The sequence below is a fragment of the Periophthalmus magnuspinnatus genome, chromosome 23 (assembly GCF_009829125.3).
Source record: "Periophthalmus magnuspinnatus isolate fPerMag1 chromosome 23, fPerMag1.2.pri, whole genome shotgun sequence".
Classification (NCBI taxonomy): Eukaryota; Metazoa; Chordata; class Actinopteri; order Gobiiformes; family Gobiidae; genus Periophthalmus; species Periophthalmus magnuspinnatus.
In genome coordinates, this window is record NC_047148.1 from 21486010 (window position 1) to 21510603 (window position 24594).

At 41.2% G+C, this 24594-nt stretch overlaps 1 protein-coding gene across 1 annotated transcript in view; it reads left to right on the plus strand.

Moving 5' to 3' along the window:
• Nucleotides 1–3817: 3817 nt before the first annotated feature.
• brinp1 (bone morphogenetic protein/retinoic acid inducible neural-specific 1) overlaps nt 3818–24594 on the plus strand; it is a 107155-nt gene continuing 86378 nt past the window's right edge. Inside the window, exon 1 of the mRNA XM_033989207.2 lies at nt 3818–4185. The gene's annotated coding sequence lies outside the window, so the exon portion shown is untranslated. The remainder of the gene's footprint in view (nt 4186–24594) is intronic.

Below are 24594 nucleotides of genomic sequence, written 5' to 3' on the forward strand. Positions count from 1 at the left end.
TGATTCGTCTTTAAGAGGAAAAGTGATATTAAGAACCGAAGAGCCAATCAGGAGCGAGGCTGATGAAAGTAACGCCCCTTCCCTTAGCGACGCCGTCAATCAAAACTGTTGCTAAGTCCAGCGGGAGTGACTTCATATCATGATTTACAGACACAATAGTGAAATAAAAACACTCCAGGATCGCGTAGAGCGGGTTAATACGAACATTTAAGACTAAAATGATGAGAAAGTGAATTGACGCCGGAGTCGATGGAGCCGGAAGCGCAGCCCATGCTCACTTCCTCCATCCATCCGTCCATTTTTTTCCGCTTATCCGGTGCTGGGTCGCGGGGGCATGAGTCTAAGTCCTCCAGCTCCTCCAGAGGGACCCCAAGGCGTTCCCAGGCCAGCCGAGAGACACAGTCCTCACTTCGTTGAACAACCTCTCGTGTTCTATGTTGTGGAGCCTGTTTTTATAATGTAAAAAGAGTCTAACCTCATCTGTTAAACTTAAATCCTCATATTCCTGCTGCTGTTGTCTGCAGAACACCACTAGACTAGGTTTTCTTTCCAAAATGGGCTTTTTTATGGGTCTAATTGATTGTTTTCCAACTTCAGCACCACGGACAGCGACAATATTCCAACTCTTACTACAAATAAAACTTGTCCCTTTAGACCTAACTAAATGTCACTGTGTTTGTGAACTATTCTGGCCAATCAGTCACCACCAAACACTTCTTTAAACGCACACACCCTACACGTGTTATCAGAGCCTACACCATCACCTACAGCCTGTATTTAAAGCACACAGCCCGGAAATCGCAGGGGGAAAAACAGCGTAAACTTCGAGCTGCGTTGTACGATACTCAAAAGAAATTGCCGCTAGCACAAAGATTCGAGAGTTGGTGAAAAGTTAAGTGCAAAATGGTATTGTTCCTTCGACAGTACGATGAATCTGACACGGGACAATTACAGTATCATTTGGCTACTACGCTATTGTTCCAGATTGAAGTGTTTACGCAATTAACAATTTCCTCAAAGTTGTTATTGGTCTAAAATTGTCAGTTCGCGCGCGGCCTTGTCTCCGAGGTTACATTTCATTTCTTTTCTCTGATCTGATGGTCCTATTACCTGGAAAACTTTGCAGAAATAACTTTCATTAGAGTGGCATAAATCCTACCACGTTGTCATATTCATTCATCCGTGCTTCACACTTTTGACCCTCCCACTTTCCCGGAACAGAACAGAGGAAAAAAAAAATACAAAAATTGAAGACTGATGGATCTGCTGGCTACCTGGACATGTGTCTTTGCTGTCAGGGCTGTGGCGGGGAGAGGTCTGCTTACTCCGTGACAGCCGTGCACTATCGCCGGAGAAACGCCTGTGTAGCCTAAACCTCAGAGATCAGCCATTACGAGGTTGTCAATCTAAGCAGGTGCGAACATTCTTCTGGGCAGCTAGGAGGGAAAATTCACCGCATCGGCTTCTAACAAGGAGCCCGCTTCGAGATCATTAAAGTCCAAGTAAATCTAGCTCATACAAAAGTGTTGGTGTCTCAGCGGGGGTTAAATATGGCACAATTACTGAAGTTATGTGGATAATGGAGCCAGGTCTGTGCAGAACCAGATCGTATTCCTGCTCGACAGCCTGAAGATAAAGAGCAGGGTTAGAGTGGCATACGGTGGCATGAGAGACCGATAATTACATCATGACTGTCAACGTGCGCTGTCCTGTAGTTTGTTCTATAGTTTGTTCTGCAGAAAAGGCGTTTTTTTTTAGGCTTATTAAAAGTTTGAATATTTATCCGAGAAAAGTCTAGTGGGTTTTATTCAATCGTGGGAGAAATTATCCAACGTTTTATTGATGTATTTCAACGAACATTTCAACAACTGTTAATGTTATTCTGACTTCAGCACCACGGACAGCGACAAAACCCCAAGCCCTTATGTTTTTTTTCATTCCTTTTAATTATATTTTCAGAAATCATAGCATAGAACAGTTTTTTTTATGGCAAATATACAATTTTAGGTATGTTTTGGTGTTTGACGTGTGTTTTAACCTAGTTTTGAATGTTTAAGATGTTGTTTTTGTCTAATTTTACTGGAAATGTTGAGACTCTCTGGTCAGTTGGATCAGGGTGACAATATTTTAGTCGCTAGCTGTCACTCCTCCTCATCAGCTCAATTTCCTTCACAACGTCCACGTCATGGAAAATCCACATTTCCGTCTCCCCTGCTGTCTTCTTCACGTGTCCTTTACGTCACACCGTATCGACACACACCAAAGAAACGACACGAACTTTCAAGTAGCACTTTAAAACTCTAAAATAACCAATAAAATGCAGCGGGTTTGCATTATAAGGGCTACGGCCAATTGGACTTTAATGCTGCACCATTTGCCCGAACCCGCAGTGCTTCGTGTCTAGTCTGGCAAAGAAAACCTGTCACGTGTCAGCGCCACTTCCACTCTAATGATTTGGTAATGACTGCATTAATCCATTGAGCCTCATTGACTTCCATGCAGCAGTAACAGCAGCGGTAGCACGTTTTCTGTGGCCCTCGGTGGATGCTAGAGACACTTGACTCTGAGTGGACCGTTGGAGGACTATAGTGAGAGCTGTCCACTACTGCGATAATGCTGTCCGAGTCTAGAAAGTCATGTCCTGGGGAGTTAACGGAAGAAGATGTGCACTTCAACATGGATTGGAGCTTGTGTGTAGATGTGTTATTAATGAGACAAAACCATATATGTTGTTTTTAGCATGTGACGCAAACTGGTTATGATCTGTGGATTGATTTGGTCTGTTGATTTGTCTTGAAGAGGAACATTATTAGTTTGAACAAGTAATATTAAGAATGTTCATATCTCGATTTATAGACACAATAGCGAAACAAAAACACTCCAGGATCGCGTAGAGCGGGTTAATACGAACATTTAAGACCAAAATGGCGAGAAAGTGAGTCGGAACTGGAGTCGATGGAGCCGTCTTCCATCCATCCGTCCATTTTCTTCCTCTTATCCGGCGCTGGGTCGTGGTGGCAGCAGTCTAAGCAGGGACTCCCAGACTTCCCGCACCCCAGACACGTCCTCCAGCTCCTCCAGTGGGACCCCAAGGCGTTCCCAGGCCAGCCGACAGACGCAGTCCTCACTTCTCACTTCGTTGAACAACCTCTTGTGTTCTATGTTGTGTAGCGTCTTTGGATAATGTAAAAAATAGTCTAACCTCATCTGTTAAACTTAAATCCTCATATTCCTGCTGCTGTTGTCTGCAGAACACCACTAGACTCGGTTTTCTTTCCAAAATGGGCTTTTTTATGGGTCTAATTGATTGTTTTCCAACTTCAGGACCACGGACAGCGACAATATTCCAACTCTTACTACAAATAAAACTTGTCCCTTTCGACCTAACTAAATGTCACTGTTTTTGTGAACTATTCTGGCCAATCAGTCACCACCAAACACTTCTTTAAACGCACACACCCTACACGTGTTATCAGAGCCTACACCATCACCTACAGCCTGTATTTCAAGCACACAGCCTCGTTTTGCCTTCGTGTTTTACGCATGTGCCGCGCCGGGCTAAATATTTACCCAGAAGCATGAAAAAGTCACGACAGCGCGTTCTATCCTCATCCCACCCTCCGTCCTGTCCCCCCCCCCCCCCCCCCACTCGCCTCTCTTCCGCCTCATCGCGCCCGGACCCACCCCTTTCACTGTCTGCTCTGACCGTCCTCTACAATACGCGACTGTATTCTCTCTGTCCCTCCCCTTTCTCGCCCTCGGTCTGTGCATCCCAGCCTCTCCTCTTCCTCGAGATCCATCCTCCTCCTGCTCCTACGGAAGAGAAAAAAAAAAAAAAAAGAGAGAGTTCAAAGCAAACACGTCGGCATAAATCTCCCTAATCATCCCGAGAGTTCCGTTTTTCCTCTCTCCCCGCGCACGGACTTCGCTACTTGTTATTTTTTCCACCTTTTTTCGCTCCTTCTCCTCGTCCTAGAGCGCGCCAATGCCAGAGACCACGCCGAAAAAGAGGATTTTTTTTTCCCCTTGAGCATGAAAAGGATTGCCAAACCATCCGCAATCCAACATCACCGACTGAGCCACCAGCATGAGCACTGGATACATATGCTACAGCACAAGTTGTTGGCTCGACAACTAACAAACCTTGGACCGCAGCTACCGAGAAGAGGGGAGAGTCAGTTTTAGGTAAGACATAAGACACGAGACACTGTGCACGGCGCGTTTTTATGGCATTACTGTGTTTTTCTTTGGGAAACAGAGGGAAGGTGTCTCTTTAACGCATCACAGGGGCACAGTTATGGCGTTGTTGCGTGGTCAGCATGTTACTGCGCGGGCCGGTTTGGGGTTTTGTCCCTTTTTTTTTATGGCTAAATCTTTGGCTTCATGTTTGACTCTGCGTCCTGTAACGTGTCCTTTCACTCCACGCTTTTTTTGCCTCAATGTCGTCGCCTTTTAAACGAACCCACACTGTCCAAAGCCCTGATGTTTTAGGCGCTACAGTGTCCAAACATTACGCAAATGGTTTGTTTTATTGATTATGTGCGGCTTGGGTGCTGCGTGTGAGCTCTGTGTGCGTGTGTGTGTGTGAGGCAGCATCTTTGGACGACGCGGTGCCGCAGGGAAAGAAAAACGGACGTGTAACAGCTCAAAAAAATGACATGATTTCAACACAGACGGGCAAAATCACAGCCGCCAGGCACGAGGGAAGGTGTAACGCGCGCAGGTACAGGCCAAACCAGAGTCAGAGCAGCGTTTAGGCTCATTTATGTCAGGAGTTTTGTCTTATTTTCCTCACTCACAGCTCTGGACCGGTTCATCTGTGACTCAAAGTGACTGTCACGCGTTCCCAGAGACACACACAGCCTTATTCCTCTGTCCTATTTGTCTTTTTGTACTGTTTTGAGTCAGTATTTGTAAGCAATGATCTGGATCCACTTGTCCATGTGCGTTCATCATGTCTTCTGTGCACTCCTGTGTCATTTTCTCCTGCTTGTGACACCTCAAAGTTCCCCCTGGTTTGTTCTCTAAACTTGCACTCTGCTTGCTGTTCTCCTGGCTGACTGCGAGGGGAGCTCACGTTCTTCTTCTCCAGGTGTCACAGTTTGGCCTAAAGGCGAGATAAGTGCGCGTGATACTGATAGCAGCTCAATGGAATTAGACAAGCTGCTGCTGTTTTGAAGCATTATCTGTATTTTGCGGTAACATTGTTGTCTTGATTGTCGCTGCAGTTTCTCGATAATGCCTCTGATTCGCTGTATTCAAAGCTGGAATAACAATACAGCAGAGTCTGGGGTGAAAAAAGAACAAAGCTGCGTAGAACTGATGGATGCCACATGTGGGGGAATGTACGGTGAAGATTGGATTCTTAATTTTTTTAATTAGCGTAATACGGTTTTGTCGTGTTGATCTGTTTACGATCATCATGGACCATCAGTAGTGGGAAAAACACCATGGAAATACAAATTACAAGTTACCTAATCGAACTAGACATAATTTGGAGCTTTTATTGTTAGCAGGGAGTTATAATCCAGTGTAAATTGATGCGATTAATTCCTTCCCTTAAATTCACAGTGATTAAAACGCACAATGGCATCAAGGTAACGCAAAATAGTGTTTAAAATGTATGTATTGTCTTTGTGTTTGTTTGTCTGGTGGATATAATCAGGGCTGCAGCGCAAACGACTGAAGAATACAGGTCTTTTTCAGCTGCTGGGCTTTTCAACAGCAAAAAAAAGAAGAAAAAAAAAGTGCTGGCAACATGTAATCATTTTGAACGCAAGAGAAATCCATACACGTTTGCCAAAATTGAAATGCCAACAGTAGCTGAAAGCCATATTTGTGTCAGGGCTTATGTGACCTGATGTTGATGATGCTTTCGAGGACTCAAAAGGAACGTAACTTCCGGCGTCGAGGTCACTGGCTTTCGCAACTTGGGTACGTGAACCTCCAAGAATAATCATAAAAACCGTTCACCTCGCGCAAACTCTCCTCTTTTTGTCCAACTTCTTAATTATAAATTCCCTTTGACAGCGATGGAACGGCGTTGGACTGTGGATAGCTCGGATCAAAAGCTTTCTTCTTCTTGTAAAAGCGATGTTTTTATGTGGTTGAAGCTAGTGGCCAGAAGGCTGCATCCCATGAGGTGAGAAGAGAAAATATCTGTTTTTATTTGAACCAAACCAGAGGGCGATTTCTTGACATGTGACGAAGCCTCGGTGATGCTGCTGAGTGTTTGGAGAGGATGGATGAGTTGACCTCCTCTCGGGGCTCGTCGTGACCTGTGCTCCGCTGTTATAACGTCCAACAGATTCCACATACGTTTAACACGGGCCCGTTATGTTCTCAAAGACACAACGTTTGCACAGTGTTTATTCACGTCTTATGGAAAAGAGCTTTGAGATCTGAGAGAGTAACCTTCTTGACAGAGAGTAAAACGAGGAATTATTTTAAAATTTGGCTCACTGTGGTTAACGTGGGGATGATGGTTTAATATTTTTAAATTTATGTCTTATTCTTGGTTTCAGATTGGTCACCGCAGCCAATGCAATCCACATTTTTTGGATTGCCACAGTGGAGCAGAAGTGGGTTCTGAAAAGCACCACAATAGTCCCAGTTTTTTTTTATTTTTTATAAATCTCTAGTCATTCAGAACATGGATTTCAGCTGCTGCCTCTGTTTGATTCATTCTGTTTGTGAGCAGACGATTGTTCAGCATCATTTGTGGTAAAGTCTAAAAAAGCAGAGCTAAGTTTGTGATTAAAGTAATGCACAGATGACGCTGCTCTTCACTGAGGGCACTGTATGTTACGTTGCTACACTTTCCAAATGAAGCAGAGGCCATAAACCTCGCTGGACTGTCACCTGTCATTGTTTTTCCTGGGACAAGACACATGGACCAGCCTCTGTAAAGCTATCGGCGACTGTAAAGTACAAAAACGTGCTGTTTTGACTCGTAGAAGAACATAGAACATCGCTCAACTTGCCAAAATCTGCTGCTTTGATTTCTAAACGTGATAATGTTGTGTCTAACCTTATTCTGATGCCATCGAAATGCCCCAACACACGACTCTAATGACAATATCACAGCGTAAAGTCATGTGTTTGTGGAATTTCTAATAATAAAAACCTTAAAAACATAAAAATCGACATCTACAGCGAAGTTTTCCTGAATCAAAAAGTCTCGTTTGTTGAATCAATTGCGCAGAATCGTCAAAGCGCAGCGTCGTTTCGTCCTTCCGCTCGCAAATGTAAATACAAACTGTGGATTTATTTATACCGTCAAAGAGGCTAGAGGGCGCTAGACTAGAGATACATAAGAACAGATGATATTAGGAAAGTTAAGGTCAAGAAAAAGTCATAAAACATGTCAACTGAACGTAATAGTTTATTTAGAATGACCAGATCGAACTATTTACCCTTAAACTATCCGGAAAAGGTCCAGTCTTAAAGGTGTGAGTAAATTATATGTTGTTTTGTCAGTTTCACTACTTCCTCTGAGTATCTAGTTCTGTTAAACGCTAATTTCCAACCCCCTCCATGTACTTTTGGAATATAGGCTAATGCACACTGCCAACTCCGAGTCATTAAGCTCTGTCAGGATGTTATTACTGTTTCACACACACAAAAAAAAGACAACCCAGAGCAATATCTCAGAGCATTTATCACTGGAGAGACCGGTCTGTTCTATTCTGCCATGTTTTGGGGGAAAGATGTTTTGATTTGTCGTGGTCGTGCACAATCGCAGACGGCTCCGGCCCGGCTATTACACATAGAACCTTTAACTTAATTTGCTTCACTGCTGCCTCCCCACGCTCCCTGCAGCACTATACAGTAATTTGATCCGCTCCAGTCTCAGAGTTGTGTCTGAGGCATTCTAAACAAAATGGTGCCCTCTCAGAGCTAAAATATCTCAGGGCCCCAATTTGTATGGAGATGAAGAGCAGCTGTGACCAGACCTTCGTGAATTTTCTTTTTGCAATTGCCAATTTTCTGTGGGGGCTCGAGTTCTCGTTTTCATCTGCATTATTAGAGTTTTATTGGTCTTGTCTGGTATAGGGAGGTCTAAAGTGGAATCTGTATATTGTTGTGTTGCATTAGAGTATTATAACCATATACTCGCGTGTCAAGTGCACTTTTTGTATTCATATCTTCTTATATTCGAGTGCAGCGTTGGTGTGTCGCTCTAAACATCTTTGCTTTGGTTTACACACTAAAATAGGAACAGTAGAGCGAAAAGTTAAAGGGGAAATGTTATTTAAAATCAACTTTTATGAGATTGAATCGTGTTATAATGGTTTTCCCTCATCATTAGCTTCCTCAAATTATTATTTTTTTAATTCAAACATGTTGCAGTAACCAGCATTTTCTGCATTTGTGGCTTGAATGCTCAGAAAAGGTGTGTTTTTTTTTACCTGTACCCCTCCATCTCACTGCTCTCTATGTACTTGTGATGTCAAATAAATAAATAAATAAATAAATAAATAAATAAATAAATAAATAAATAAATAAATAAATAAATAAATAAATAAATAAATAAATAAATAACATATAGGATTCAAAAAAGCAATTTTTCGCATAATAAAAGTATTTTCAATAAATTTTTATGAGATTTGAACCCTGTTATAATGGTGTTCCTCATCATTAGCTTCCTCAAACAATTTTTTATTTTTTAATTTCAAGTATTTCAAGCATTTTCCTGCATTTGAAGCTTGAATGCTCAGAAAATGTGTGTTTTTTTACCTGTACTCCTCCATCTCACTGCTCTCTACGTACTTGTGATGTCAAATTAATAATAATAATAATAAAAACAGACTTTGGATCACACATGTAGGATCCAAAAAGCCATTTTTCAACGATACAATTTTCTAAAACAGTGAAATAACACCATGAATATAAAAAAAACGCATACTAAAAGTATTTAAAATAAACTTTTATGAGATTTTAACCGTGTTATAATGGTGTTCCTCATCATTACCTTCCTCAAACTATTTATTTTTTATTTTTTTTATTTCAAACATGTTGCAGTCACCAGCATTTTGCATCTGAGGCTTGAATACTCAGAAAATGTGTGTTTAATACCTGTACTCCTCCACTTGTGATGTCAAATTAATAATAATAATAATAATAATAACAGACTTTGGATCACACATGTAGGCGTTTTTGAATAACGATGAGGCAGCACTGTTCAGCCCTGCAGCTTTGGACAGGTCAAAGTCGGTGGACGTCTTTCTGTTCGCCGTTTTAAATCAATATCTCAGTTTACAATGAACCAAATATAAAAAAGCGCATAATAAAAGTATAATATGGCTTCTTTAAACTTACATCCTCTCCAGGTTAAACGCTGTACGTCTACGGTGCAGTAAAAGCCATTGTTCTATAGCGCCCCTGAAATGACCTGACGCAGCAAAGTCCTGCCTGTGGGTTTTCTTATGTTCTTGACCTTGCCGCTGCACACAATCCTCCAGGTGTGGCTGTGTGTACACTGATAAAACATGCCAGGCTGGAGATGCGTATATTAATTAGAATTTACTGCGCGATGCCTTCATGTTTACAGATGCCAATCGTATGTGTCCCAGTTGGCGAACCGTTAAAACGTTATAGCTGTATGTGACTGGAACGCGCAATTCTTTCAGCACTTTTGCTCGTAATGATCGTGTGAAATATCGATATCGATCCTTGTCAAACCTCTGAAATGGGCCGTGTGTTGCTGCGGTAGCGACGGTGCATCTCATTGACGTGTGGCTCCGCTCCGCATTGAGGAATTGTACTTAAATATACTCTCGTTTTAACTTTTGGAGCCTTTACACTATCTAAATTCAAAGTCTCGTTCACACCGGAAGGCAGTATTACTCCTCAGAACACTTACTGAATGTAAAATTGATTTGCTGCAGGTTCTGAACAGATTATAAGACAATAAACATATTTTATGACTTTAAATGACCCTCTTATTACTCATGATTAGACCTGATTTTGCCTAATCGACTCAATTTATTGCCAATTTATTTAGTAAGATACAGCGTGAGACTATAGAAGCCAGTTTACATCACCAATTTCTGAGTTATGTGGAGCTAAGTGGAAGGAGATGAACTCATTTATATTATCAAGTCTTTTCATATTCGTACTTATGGCTCTGCGGGCATCAAGTCTTAGGGAATGTCTTCAGCGCTTTGGACTTTTGTGAAGTTTATCGAGTTTGATGTTATAGCGTCGCCAGAAAGATACCAAGTTAAGTTGTGTTTTGTTTAATTCGCAGATATTTTTCTCGTTTTCAGAAATATCAGTGCCACAGCGTCTAAAGTACAAGACAATTGATGAGATATGTTCATTTGATTTGTTCTGTTGTACTCAGTGGTTATAAAAGCTTTAGACGTCCTGTTGATTAAAGAGGCGCCTTTTGAATGAACCTAAGACGTGTCGACCTCAACCTTTTGACTGAATCTGTGGTTCCAAAACTTCAAACCTTCAACCAACTGTCATTTTCCAGTGAGATGGTCCCACCACACTGAGGTCTGTGTTTGTTGGATGTGTTAAACATATCAAGTATCGAACAAAGATACGGGACATTACTGAACTAAAGCAAAAGATACAGATGTGACTGAACCATTGATGAGACTCTGCTGCAGCGAAACACGGCAAGAAATATAGTCCCGTTTTGATGCTTCATGTGACAAATGGAGCTCATATAGATGTAATAAATGAGTTAGAGACTTTGGAAACCACTGAAAACAGAACAAGTCTGATTAACATGTCTTATCAATCATCTTTGTAATAAATGTTTTGACTTATAAAGAGACTTTATGGACACGCTGTAGCACTTTACAGCAAAAAGGGCCCATGTGTGTGGAGTTTTCATGTTCTTCCTTTGCCACTACCAGCCTGGTCAGTCCAGGATACAGGATTCTCCAATACTTTTATACACTGCCCGGCCAAAAAAAAAGTCGCCACCTGGATTTAACTAAACAAATATGTTGGTGTTGCTGCAGTTGGTCCGGTCGAGGTTCAGCAGAATGAGGTCAGCTGACACCTGAATAAACTGAATGACCAGGTTATTCCATCAGTGGATTTTTGACAGGATTCATCAGGCTCCAATTGTGACAGAGTGGATCAGGAGCATGAGACGTCATTTTCACACCACAGAGTCCAGACCTTAACCCCATTGAGAATCTTTGTGCTGGAGAAGCTTTGTGCAGCGTCAGACTCGACCATCATCAATGCAACAGGTGGAAAATTAACGCAACGATGGATGGAAATAAATCTTGTGACGTTGCAGAAGCGAAATCAAAACAATGCCACAGCGAAGCTAAAGGTGGAACAACCAAATATTAGAGTGTGTGACCTTTTTTTTTTTTTTTTTTTTTCGACCAGGCAGTGTTTATTATCTCAGATTCAGTTCAGACTGGAGAGGTGGATTAGCCAATCAGGGACACGCATGGTCAGTCTGTATCAAAACAGATATGTGTGCCTAAAACCACTGAACGTTCTGAGAGTCCGCGGGCGGGCCGTCGCCTTTACGTTACAACTTTACAGCAGTGTACGTGTATTTCTGCGTCACCCACACAAACAATCTACACATCTTTGCATTTCTTTTGTTGATTTCAAGCATAATAAAGTTCTGACAGCGCCAGTTTTGTTCCTCAGTGCAAAACAAACTTGTTAGCTTGTGATTGACACCAAAGTTGGCCAATAAGGTGGGGGCTGTGGGTGACTGGAGCCGCGGACAGTGACTCAGTGCTACAGATGACCGACAGAGTACGCCCCACTCTCCGCCTTGTAGAGTCAAGCTGTTACATTACACACGTTTAGTGATGTTTTCCCCTTAAAGTCCATGAACTGCGGAACATGACGGCGCATGACATGCAGGGGTTTAGCGTTAACAGACCGAGTTTGCTGCGCGCGTAAGGAGACTGGATGCAATGATCCGCGGGTAAAATTACGCGCGCGTAATTGCGTAATTTTACGCAGCAGTTTTGCGTTTTAAACATGGCAAACGGACAAAACAAAGGAAGTACGTGTAACCCAGGTTAAAATTCTGTCCTATTAAAAAAATGTTTTATTAAACTCCTGCTTTGACCTGCCGTTAAATCTTGTTTATATAAAAGCTACATTTATATATTTATTTCTGCCCTCCGTGTCTCATACGTGCCTTACGTAACCGCACCCCTAATCACGTGACCCGAGTCCGCCAATCACAGCAGAGCGTCTTTTCACTCTGTGTCGGTTCTTCCGGGTTAGAGCTGCAGATGTGAAAAGGTCAGTCCCAAACAATTTACAACATCCGCTCTTTTCTGTGTTTTTAAGCTTCAACAAACTAAATAGTTCCACTCTGAACATTGTAGATCTAAACCTCCGGTCCGTGGGGAGTCCGTGACGCCATCATGGATGTTAAACTGGGGAGTTGGTGAGTTTGAATGAATGTAAAGTGCTGCTAGCATCCGATGCTAAGCTAATTAGCTTTAGCATTAGCATGCTCGGGCTAACGTTGTTTTCTTGTTTGTGCTCATTGTAAAACACATTTAATGCCTTTTTGGAGCATTTAGCACTTTGTTGTGAAATGACTATTTAATGTTTATGCCACTAATTTAAGACCATTTATTGCTAAATGTTTATTTTGAATGTGTTTATGTGAAAACCTGCGAGGTTAACACTGCAGCTATGAGCTACAGCCACAGCACCGTGTTCAAAGATTATTTATTTGCAGTTAATTGATTAATTGTATTTGAATGGTACATTATTTTGTGTACACAATGGAACTCAGCTCAGGTTAATTACTTTAGACATTTGATTTTTATTTATTCAAGTCACTTATTTAGTCGTGTTTATTCAAATACAGGCCAGGTGTTCTTGATTATGATGGCGAGACCAGAACCTACAGCTTCATCATCCTACGGGTCTGGTAGGAGCTGACACAGCTCCACTCTTTCTATCTTTTACTGACTTTTTAACTATAATCAAAGTCAATGGACACTATTCTAATGAACAATACAAATGGATACTAAGCAAAGACATACTCTAAAATACTGAAGTCAGTAATAAGTGGACGCCACCTGTACGGATTAACTTCCTTTCATTTTTTTCCTTTTGTTGCAACCAACTCATCTCAACCAACTAGAACTTAAAGTGCACTTACCGATCACATCTTACTGTTCAAATCTGCAGACTGTAAATATTCGGGGTTTTCATTATTGTTGTCATTATTATTACTATTTTGTGTTTTGCTATTTTTGTTTCTGTAAATATTATTTTGTAATATAATTCACTTCAATATACGGTACCAGCACCAACATAATTCCTGCCTCCTGCTTGTATTTCTTACTACACCAGCTCCAGCAGTCGAATCTCAGTCAAACTCAGCCCAATTCACACAGTAACTTTTCTTTTGATTAATAGTTAATTAATAATAAGTTAGCACGCAAATACATGCTACATATGCGGCCGAGGACACTGTGGATGTTTGTACAAGTTAAACTAGAATCATCTCGGACCTGGAGCGGTTCGTGGAACCAAGTGAAGATCTCATGGACTCAGGAGCAGAGGACCTGATGTTTTGATGGACTGGATGCTGTTCCTGATCTGTGAACGTGGTTTATTCTGCTATTGACTTAATTGTGGGTCAAATGTGTATCATGTGTAATCATTAGCATTAGCTAATGCCAATCTGCGCCCCCGACCACCACCAATCATCACGCACACACCACTTGGGTGAAGTGTCTTGCCTAAAAACACAATGACACAACTAAGGACATAAACAAATACAGATTCCTCTCAGTGTGAGTTTTCAGTGGAGCCTCATTTATGTCTGTGGGTTGAAACATTCAAAAGTTATTGCAGTTTTTCCAAACGTTCTCCAAATGTCTCCATTTGGATAGGTTTGGAGAGGCCTGGACTTACTGATGATAAAATGATTGTAAAACTCATTTTTATAGGTATTGACCTCAAATTTGAAATGTAAGTGATCAACAATCTTGTCAGGTTTGATATAGTGTATTTTTGTCCCCAGCTCCTACTGCAGCTTTCTACACCTTAATTTTCACAAAAAAATTTAGGCGAGGGTGAGATTATTTTTTTTAATGTGTTCCAAAGTGTATAAATGCTCAGCACACAAACTTATAGTGATTCTGACACCTGGGGGTAAAACTATAGGGTGTTACCTTTACAAAGACCCCAAACTTATGCAGTTACTACTAAAGGTTCAATAATGTGATCATTTTAATTTGGAGAGGTCAGAACAAAGGCATTTTCACCAAAATGACCCGGAATGCTAAGGGGTTTTAAGGGGAAAAAAAAGAAAAATAAATAAAGGGACTGAGAAACATTGCAGTATTCAGAACATCTGCTAAATCCATGAGGGAAGCACTAAACACCTCAATCTAAAGAAATGCATTCAATTTTGTTCTAAATGACAGATGACCAATGAGCTCCTCTGCTTCTCATGCGTTTCACATGATTCTGATTATGAGGATTAGGAGGAAGTGACCAGGCTGAAAATCTTCTGTATAAAACATATAGTGTTCCCCAGGCCACACTGACATACACAGGTCGCCTCTGGGGCCAGCGCTCCTCCTCCTCCTCCTCCTCCTCCTCCTCCTCCAGCTCATGCATAATGTAAAACCTATAGCTCATAAAACACAGCATTACTAAAAATGATGTACAGAAGTGAATACATTACACCAGAGCAATGCAGAGACCTCGGAGGTTACAATTAAACACACAAAACCATTTCCTTTACTATAGATTTCATGAACATGCGCCGCTGCTGCTCGTCTGGGTCTCGTCTCCAGTAGATTCTGTGCATCCACTGCAGACTTTTGTACATGACGTAAAATCAATAGGATTGCGGAGGGTCACTGCTGGATCATAAGGCCGGCGCATAAGAAATTCTGGGTTAACGCTCTAATGTAAGTACTTTTTAGGTCGCTCGTATGAAAACAACCCTTTCAAGCTGTAGATGCGTGGATTATTTGTCTTTACGGCTGCTCGGGGTCAAAATTATAAGACCACCTCCACACGATAGCTATTCGACGGCTGTTACTGCACCAAGCCTTTGTAGGTCCAGAAAAGCTCTTAATCCCAAACAAATAAATCAACGTGGTGTTTATTTGAGGAAGTATACTGTCTCTCAAATAACGTTTTCCTCTGTTATTCATTATTTAAACGTACTAATTACACATATTTGCAGTGGTTTTGTTATTTAAGTAAAAGTGCAGATACCACAGCACAAAAATGGTCAAGTAAAAGTTAAAGTATCAGGAAAAAATGTGCTGGAGTAAAAGTATTAAAGTATCTGTTTAAAAATGTACTTAAAGTGTAAAAAGTTAAAGTATTTTGCGCAGAGTTTGGGATCTAATAAAGCTTCAGATGTGGTGATTTGTGCTGAATCTTGTTCAACAGAAACAATTTAATCGATAGTTTTTTTTTAATTTTCTGTTTCTTTTCAGTAGATCTCAGACAATAATGAAAAATACTTTTACTTTTCAGAAAATGTAGTGGAGTAGAAATGGATACCTGCTCTGAAAGAATAAATAGTGAAGTAAATTTAAAAAAATACCTGCTTTAAAATGTACTAAAGTAAAAATTTAGGTATCTGTATTTTACTTAAGTCCAGCACTTTACCACTTTTACTCCATTATGTTCCACCACCGCATATTTGGTAACACTTTGTAACAGCAACACCTTAAACATCTTGAAGATTTACTTAATAATGAACACTTTTAATGCTCATTTACCGTATTTTATCTGCACTAAACTGGACACTTTACAAAACCGCTCACCTTAATCATCCATGTTTGCAGTGTTATGTCGTTGTACATATCTACCTCTAAGTATTTTATTTTATCCTTAAGCATATCTTTTTTTTTTTACTTTATGCATGTTTTTATTTGTACTTATTCAGTGTTTTTAAGCTGCACTTTATCACCAAAGTTTGAGCTGTGTTTGCAATAAAAAGTCTTCTAATTCTGATTCAGATTTTCCGGAGTATAAGTCAAAAAATGCATAATAATAAAGAAAAAAAAACGCAATTGTCAGCTTGTCAGTGTGACCGTAACGAAGATGTGAAATTATATCCTCAGATACGACTTGTATTCCACATATAAGTCGCACCCTCAAACAAACTATAAAAAGAAAACAAAAGTGCGACTTGTCCAGAAAATACGCTACTCTAAACACTAATCCTAAGCCGTGTTTCCATTTATTCAAGATGAGTTCCTGCTTTATCAGGCCTGACTCAGTTGTAGTTCTTTCATTTGCGATATGGTCAGTGTCACTGTTAATTATGAATGAAAACAAGGCACGCGATACCCTCTTTTCGCTGTCTTTTCGCTCGGGTCTCAGTCCGCCGCTCTTCTTCCACCGTGTCTGCAGGATACCACCTGGCAGCCCGGCGTCGAGTGCTTGGACCGGCCCCAACCAGCTGGCCGTCCCCACAGCTGCCGCCTGCCTCTGCCCTTACACGTGCTCCGCTCACTACATTCTAAGTGATTGGAGCTTCTTATGCTCGTACCACGTTTACAAATTGAGCTTCCTGATTCTCTGCAGCGTGAACTTGTGCTATTGTGTTCTACCCTCTGCTGCCTCGGAGAGCTGAGAGAACCACTTTTACAAAACGGAGGCCATTGGAGGTTGAGTAAAAGCCCCAAGTCAGTCAATTGGCCCTGAATTGGCTGAACTTAAGTGCAATATCAGCAGTGAGAAAAATTGGCTGGCGTGGTCAACTTTTCCTCCTTATTTCTTTCACGATTCTCCCTTTTGACACGCAGGCCAGGTGTATAGGGAAGACAACCCATGTGCCAAATTTATCAGTAATTACACGTCGCTATCTTCTCAATCCGTCCACCGTCGTCCACCGCTGGGAGACACTAAACCCGTTCTTTAATCTCGACACCCGTGATCATACACCATAAGGAAGTACCTATTATATCAGAGGTGGGGGAACAATTGGCACTGCCCTGATACTGTTTTAAAAGGATTCGGGGTGACAGGAGCGGAGCGGGTGATACACCAGGGAGGAAAGGGAGGGGAAAAGGGCTGACAAGAGATGGGGGTTGAGGAAGTGAGGACAATTATGGAGCTGGCGCTGCAGAATCCACAGAGGTTTGAGACGGAAGTGGGGTTAAAGCTTTTAGAAAGAGAATGACCAAAGGTTTTCATTTGATTTATCTGGGAATTTGGAAAAGTGGTAGAAAAGAAAAAAAAAAAACAGCCTATTCGTGTTTTTTAGCATCCAGATTTCCAGTTTTTAGCATTTTCCTCATTCTATATATTTGTTTTGGATTGCATCTTTTCATCACGCGGAAACACACTTCTTTTTTGTTCATCGACATCCCTTGCTTCTCATCGCTGCTTCTGTTTTTTCCACTTCCCTCAGATGAACTTCGGTTGCTGCAATAATCTGAAATACACTTGTTTGCATAAGCAGGTCTTTCTGCTTCAGCCTGTGGGGACGCTTTCTTCTTCTTCTTCTTCTTCTTCGCACTGCAGAACACATCGTTGCATCGCAGAAGCTAATTGTTTTATGTCAGCGCAATACCGTGATCCACTTAACATCCACCGCTCTAATAAAGACGTAGGTGGCGCTAAACGGTCGCTGATTAGACGTCTTACTCACGTGGCATTGATTTTCGAGGAGCTCTCATGTGCACGGTCTGATTGAGGAGAAAGTGAACGCGACCTCGTTCCAAAGTGACTTCATTTTGAAACTCTTCAGTCACCGACGCAGTTGTTACCCGCGATCAACTCTGAAGAGATATTGGCACAAATTCATTAATAGAGTCACTTGATGTGAATAATTTGTTTTCTCAGCAGTCTCCGTGTGCCAACCTGGCAACCCGCACTGTTCGCAGCTCCATCCAAATTGCGAAATAAAATGGACTCTCCGTGCACCAAGTCTTTCTGTTTTTTCATTATCCTGCTATTACTGGTATATTTGATTCCGGGTTTGAGTAAGCGGTTAATTGTTTAGACACATCAGCCCACAGTAGACCTATTTGTAAAAGCTGAAATGCAGTTTTAGCACAAAAAGCCTGCGAAAGCTTACAAGCCTCGCGCCGGTAGCAGACGGGGAGATGATTTGTGTTTCAGTCAGATTTGTGCTTGAATCAAAATGCTGACAGTGCGCTGCCTGGAATAAGATGCACGGCGCACTTCACAAACACAGAGGCATCTCACATGATTTAATCAGCGCTGCGTCTAGTGGCTCGCCCAACGCTGCCCCATAACGCATCTGTTAGGGTTAACGCCAGCGAATCTCTGCAAATGAATTATAAATATGATGTTAGAATATGATGAAGATACTTTGACTGTATCCAGGACGTGCTGCGTGCCAGTACTTTGTTTTTTTAGCTTAACTCTGGGGCTTAAATCGATTTTTTTTTTTACTATTGACTCATTACACTGAAACATAAAGGGAACATTTTATCGAACATTACATAGACGCCGTAATATTTCTGTTGGAACGTTTTGATTTTTATTGCTTCATTTTGTGTGTTTTTCCGACGCAAAATGAATGATTATTTTAAAAAGAGGTTCCAAATAATTAAAATATTCAAACTATTATATTCTTTTATACTTTCAACACACATAATTTCAGATTTTGTAATTTTTTTTAATGAATCTATAAGAAAAATAAATAAAAAATAGTTATATTTCTAAAAACACGCATAACCAAGTGAGTTATTAGACTATTACATGTCTGGTACAGTATATAGTGATGCTTTCAACAAGAAATATCCAGCGTCCTATTGACATACATAATTATCCTTACAGAACACGTCCGCTCACACACACACACCGCACACACACATGATCAAGAGCCGCTCACACGCTCCTGCCTGCCCCCTGGAGACCTGGATGGCACCTTGCTGATAGAGCCACTGTTAGTTTTAATGATGGAGGGTGTGATCCAGCTGGAACATGCCTGAGCGCTGGCCTCTGTGGTGTTGTGCAGGCTCAGCACACCTCCATGACACCAATGTAGGGCACCAAAGAGGCAACGTGGCATATTCAAGGAACAGCAGCCAGCAGAAAAAGTGCAATAGAGCCCAGGCGCAGGCTACATAGCACTTTCCTACATGGAGAGGGAGAATTAGCCTCAAACTGCTCTGGTTTTAGCAGTGAGCCATCAAGAACGAGGGCGGTTAATAATTCAGATAACCCAGGTACTTAGTTTTCCTCAGTTTGAATCGAAAAAAACGGAAGAAATTTCATAGCAAGTGCAGAAAATACCCAAAAATATCACATAGCACATCTCTTTAAGCTCAATATTTGTGAGAAGTCTATAGTCGTAATAAATCTCCATGTTGAAACCAAATATGAGTCAGATATAGGTTGTACGGACCCATATTTTATTAAACAACCAACATTACACAAAACCGAGCACCGGGAATGTGACATCAACCCCTCCATCCTCAAACACTTCTGTTATATCATACACGCTCTCATTATGTTGGACGAATGCCACATACATAAAACCAAATGGATTCATCGTTACAATAATGAAATACACCAGTTCCTCCAGACAATAAAAGAGGTTCAGAACAAAAAGGCTAAAAACATGTAATCTCTGCAGAAAAGGCTTCATTTGACAATATTATTTTCCTCTGTTTTGTTTCAGTGTTTGTTCTTTTATATCATTTCTAATTGTGTTTTCATGATTGATGTTAAATGTATAATTTGACTTCCCTGGTTTTCCTCTGTTTATATTTACCTGGATATTTGATTGTTATTAATATTAATAATAAAAAAACATCATGTCACCCAATAACTCAGTAAATATACAGAGTTTGATTCATAAAAAACACAAACAGTCTAATGTTTTCTATAGACTGTAGAATTCAAACCGTCGTCTTGGAGTTAGTTGCACATGTCCCTCTCTTTTCAAAGCCATACCTTCACATTAGATACAGAGCAGTGGGTAAAGAGCAGAAGCCTTGTGGCAAAAGCCTCTGAGCTACAGCTCTCAAAAGGTCAGCGGAAGAGGAAGAATAGAACGACAGTGGAACAAATTTGAAAGGGAAGAGGTCAAGAGCAGTCTATTTCCAATCTGAACATGGCCAATGGGTACAAGTGGGTTGGCATAACCCATATCAAGGGTACGCTTCGTGCCAACAATAACCTTCGTGGAAGAGATGAAATATGGCCCCAAAAGAAAAAGCCTCCTTCAGCAGAAATCCAAAATCCTTTTAGTCATATCAGGCCTGAGAGTGTGTGCTGGGACGCCTTTGCACACATGTGTGAGGGTATGTGGGAGCAGATAAAGGACACCTGCTCAGGGGCTTTTAGCTCTCCTTTCCCTCTCCCAGTTTGGCTGCTTCTTTCTGTAGGCTATTCCTGCATGATATGACGTATCTATAGGATGTAGGACATGGAGCAGAGAGAGGGGGCTGTGTGTGCAACAGGAAACATGTCCCCAGTGTCACTGTTAGCACACGCTTTGTTCTGTCAGAATCATTATTAGAGTTTTAAGACGATATGAATCCCAAGACCATTTTACTGTACTCTACTAGTACTTGAAGTGAAGTTTAAGGCTCACTATTACATCTCACTAAATGAAGATTTTAAAAGAATAAAAGTAATGTCATTAAATACAGTCTATGCACAAGGACATGCACACACACAGTTATTTTTCTTTAACAGATACATCCATTCTTTACTGCTGCGTTGCTCAGTCCTGCCTGTAATCACAGCCCTGAGTGTGACACCGGGTTAATAACATTTCACTCGTGTCTGGTGGAGAAACTGATATCACCAGTACCATTTTTGATATTCATGCAAGTACTGGCACAGGGCGTACAGTGCAGTTTAGTGTTGCTTTTGCTTAATCTGCAAGGAATTGAGATGGGAACAGCGTTTTTTTTTTTCTTCTATTTTTGCCATCTGCTCCACGTCTCTGCAGATTTTGCTGATTTATGGAAGCCACTGTCTGTGCCTGTTCCGCTGCTTTCCCTTTTCATTCTACATATTTATAGCTCTGAATAAGAAACAATAGGAGCCACTGAGCACCTTCTTAACTCGCCTCTCCTTTTGTGCCTCCAAAACAAGGCGGTCAGTGTGATAAGGAAGCTCTCGCACCGAGTTCCTGCAGTTAGTCATTCATCAAAGTGCAAAATTGGAATATTGTATAAACAGGATATTGTTGGGGAGATATGGAGTTAGTAGAAATGCAGAGGATGGCATAGCCTGTGGGTGAACGGAGCAAAGGGGGAATAAAAAAAACTTACAACAGAACAGATGAAATGGTAATGCTACGATGAATTATTGACCTCAAATCTAACTTGCGGCGAAATTAATTGCAGCGAGTTCAAATTGAGTCACTAAATTTAACAGGGCGGGTTAAACACTGTCTTGTTGATGGGACGTAACAAGTAAAAGGTGAACAACTAAGACCAGAACGACAATGGATTTGGAGAAAACGAGCCCAAGGGAGACTCGACTCGACTGGTTTTAAGGAGCTGGTGTTGGAGTTGATGATTCAAAAGTCGGTCGTGTTAGATTGTTATCAGCGTTGTCTTATGGGTGTTTGCGAACCACAGAAAATGTCGTTATAGCTTAAGTAGTTCCACTCACAAAAAAAAACAGTGTATCGACAAAAGGGTAAATTGCAACAGCTCAAGTCCAAGTACAAGCCTCCCCAGGAAAATGCAAGAGAGGTGTTGCATCAGAGTGCGCCGAGAGTAAACAGAGAGGCAAAGATGAACAAAAATAACACGCTGCAGCTGGACAAAAGCTCTCTGAACATAATGCCAGAGAGGACAGCAGTTGTTGTTCAGTATCTGTCAGGAACTCCGCCCCCTACAGAAAAATGTGAGAATGGTGTGTCACAGAAAGGTTAGAGAAGCAGCATGAAAACACAAAATGTACCGTCAAAATATTTTCCTCTCTGTCCTGCTTCTTTTCACTGAACAAGTCGTTAGTAGAGGCGGCGGGAGGGAGATGGGTCTGACACTGTTCTGACCGGGCTGCGTACCACTTTAAACCCTCGATGAGCAAATAACTGGGATTTTTTCCTCCTTTTTCCTTTCAAAACCATGATATGACTAAAATAAAATGTGTAAATGAAACCCTCTGATAAGGTGATACGCCCCACGTCTACGGCCCTGGACTAAAAAATCTGTGCGACTCGATTCCAGCTGCACACAGTTGCCGTGCAACAGCTCACCCGGCCCCGCTCCCCGCGCACTGACGGCCAATTTGAATCAAATATTACAGATGCAAGTCATTATAACACATCAAGGGGGCAGAGAAAGGGACAAGTTGTGTCATTCTACCAGTGATTACAGTCTACGGTGAGCTTTAATGTGCCTTTAATCATGCGTATTATGAAAAGGCTTGTATACATAGTTAAACATACTATTGTCAAACTGATAATGCATTTTTCCCTTTTAAAACTGACATAATTTTGCTTTGTTATGCATTATTTATCATGCTGGTGACATCAAACTATCGCATTTATGAAGTGAAAGCTAAACAAGACTCGGTTAAGAAAGTAAACAGTGAAATTTAAGACGGTTTTGCAACATAACGCCCTCAAAACTCTAACGTCACACTCGGCCTTAAATCCGTAACATTGCATCACATCGTATAGTTCATCTTTACTGTATGAAATGTCAAACGCCATCGGAGATACGGTTGAACAGACAGAACTCGGCCCATTTGAAATCCGTCCCCGTCACACCTTCCTCTGGCCGGGAGCCTTTAAGGGCGGCCAGTGGATAACATCACTTGACATTTATATGCATGAGGAATGAGGGAGTGTGTGGTGAACAGTGTCATTTACATGCTCCCAGCCCCTGATTCACGTCTCGGGCTCGTGCGGCCGCATTTCCACTGTGACCACCTCAGGAGATGGAAAAAACCCGCTCTTTATAATCTCACATTTGTCTCACTGCGCACTCTCTGGACAAGTGTGCCAAATCTGTTGCACGTGAAGCGTTTTTGGACCGTTTAATTTATTTTATTTTTACCAGTCCAGTGCCTTCTGGAGAAAATTGGTGGGATACAACATATTCCAAAAACAAAGGTTGCACCCAGCGAGGTAAATCGAAGGGAAGCAGTCGGTGGTTTCTCATCAATAAAACCACAGAGTAATTAGAGAAAGCACTTGAAAGCCAATTTGCGAGCTGACAAATGATCAATCTTCATCTGTAATGCAGCCGCGGTAGCGTACAGCGGCGGTGGTGGATGCGGTGACAAATCGCTCTCCTGTGCTAGCTAACGCTCTTTTTTTTTTTTTTTTTTTCCTTTAGTAAAATGCTTAGTTGCAGCAGGTGAAGGGGGAAGATCTTTTGTCACATCAGCTCAAACCTCCCATGATATTTTTATTTTATTTTTGTGGAGTAGTAAGAAAGCAGGCAAGTAATGAACTCGCTTAAGCGCCGAGGTGGAAAATATCTGTACTGTTGTTCGGAATAATAATACAGAGGCAAAAAGTTAAAGCGCTAAAGAGCTGAACAAACACGCACACAATTACGCAATGTTCTTAATTAGATAGGAGACAACGAACACGCGCTGAATACTCAAACGTGTGCAGTACCTTAAGGTGATGGTGGTAGTTGGGGTTGTTCATCTTTAAGCTAGAAATTGATTAGATTTTGTCTCGTTATAAACAAATCAACAACTTAAATTTTCCAAACATGAGCAATAAATAGTACAAATAGTTAATCGTTGGCATTTAACGCAAAAAAAATAACACAATTTCTTCATTTTAAGTCTAAATCCTGCTCCAAACCTCATGTTCTAAGAGAGGAATCGCTGTAAAACTCGATTGAAACACATAAACTAACAAAAGAGTGATGGAGGAGGAGTTTAGAGGTGCAAAAACGATTGGTCAAACGTGTATCTACGCCTCAAACTCCGCCCCTGCAGCCAGGTGTTTGTGATCACAAACACCTGTCTGTAATCGGGGCAGTCATTTGCGATGTCACCAGCTACTAGACATAGCAGAGGTCACTGAAAACAATACTTAAATTCAAGCGTTTTTGAGCAGAACGCTGCAAATGTACAGAGTTTGTTGACAAAATATGACTAAAAACAGTAGATAATGCTGTTAAAACATCACAGACACAGTTTAGTCATGAAAAAAAGTGGATTTAGTCTTTAGTTTCACTTTAAAAGGCCGATATGTATGACGATTGACGATTAAATATGACTGGATCTTGATTAAAATGCGATAAACTGCGTAGCTCTAACGTAAACTATCCATTTTAACGCAGTCCCCAGAAAGAGTCTTTACTTAAATACATTTTTGTGTTTTAATCCAAATATTATATCCCATTTATAATACTAAAAAAAAAGCAAGAAATAAAACCATATCCCAAGAACAAAACAGACTGAAAATGAAAATGAGGTGCGGTGTGTTTTTATTATCCCTGTTCCCAAACACGTTATGAAACTCCACTCTGAATGTAATTACTCCAGTGTGAGCCTCATCGATCAGAGTACCACGCTCGGATGCTACTGTACCTGTCGTCTGTCGTCTTCACGTGCCTCCGCCCGCTCCCAACACTTATTAATTACTTTGCTTTACGGCCGAGACAGTCATCTCGAAGAAACCCCTCATAAAGCGGCTCCCGTCTCTGTGCAGTTTAAACGAGCAGCTATCAG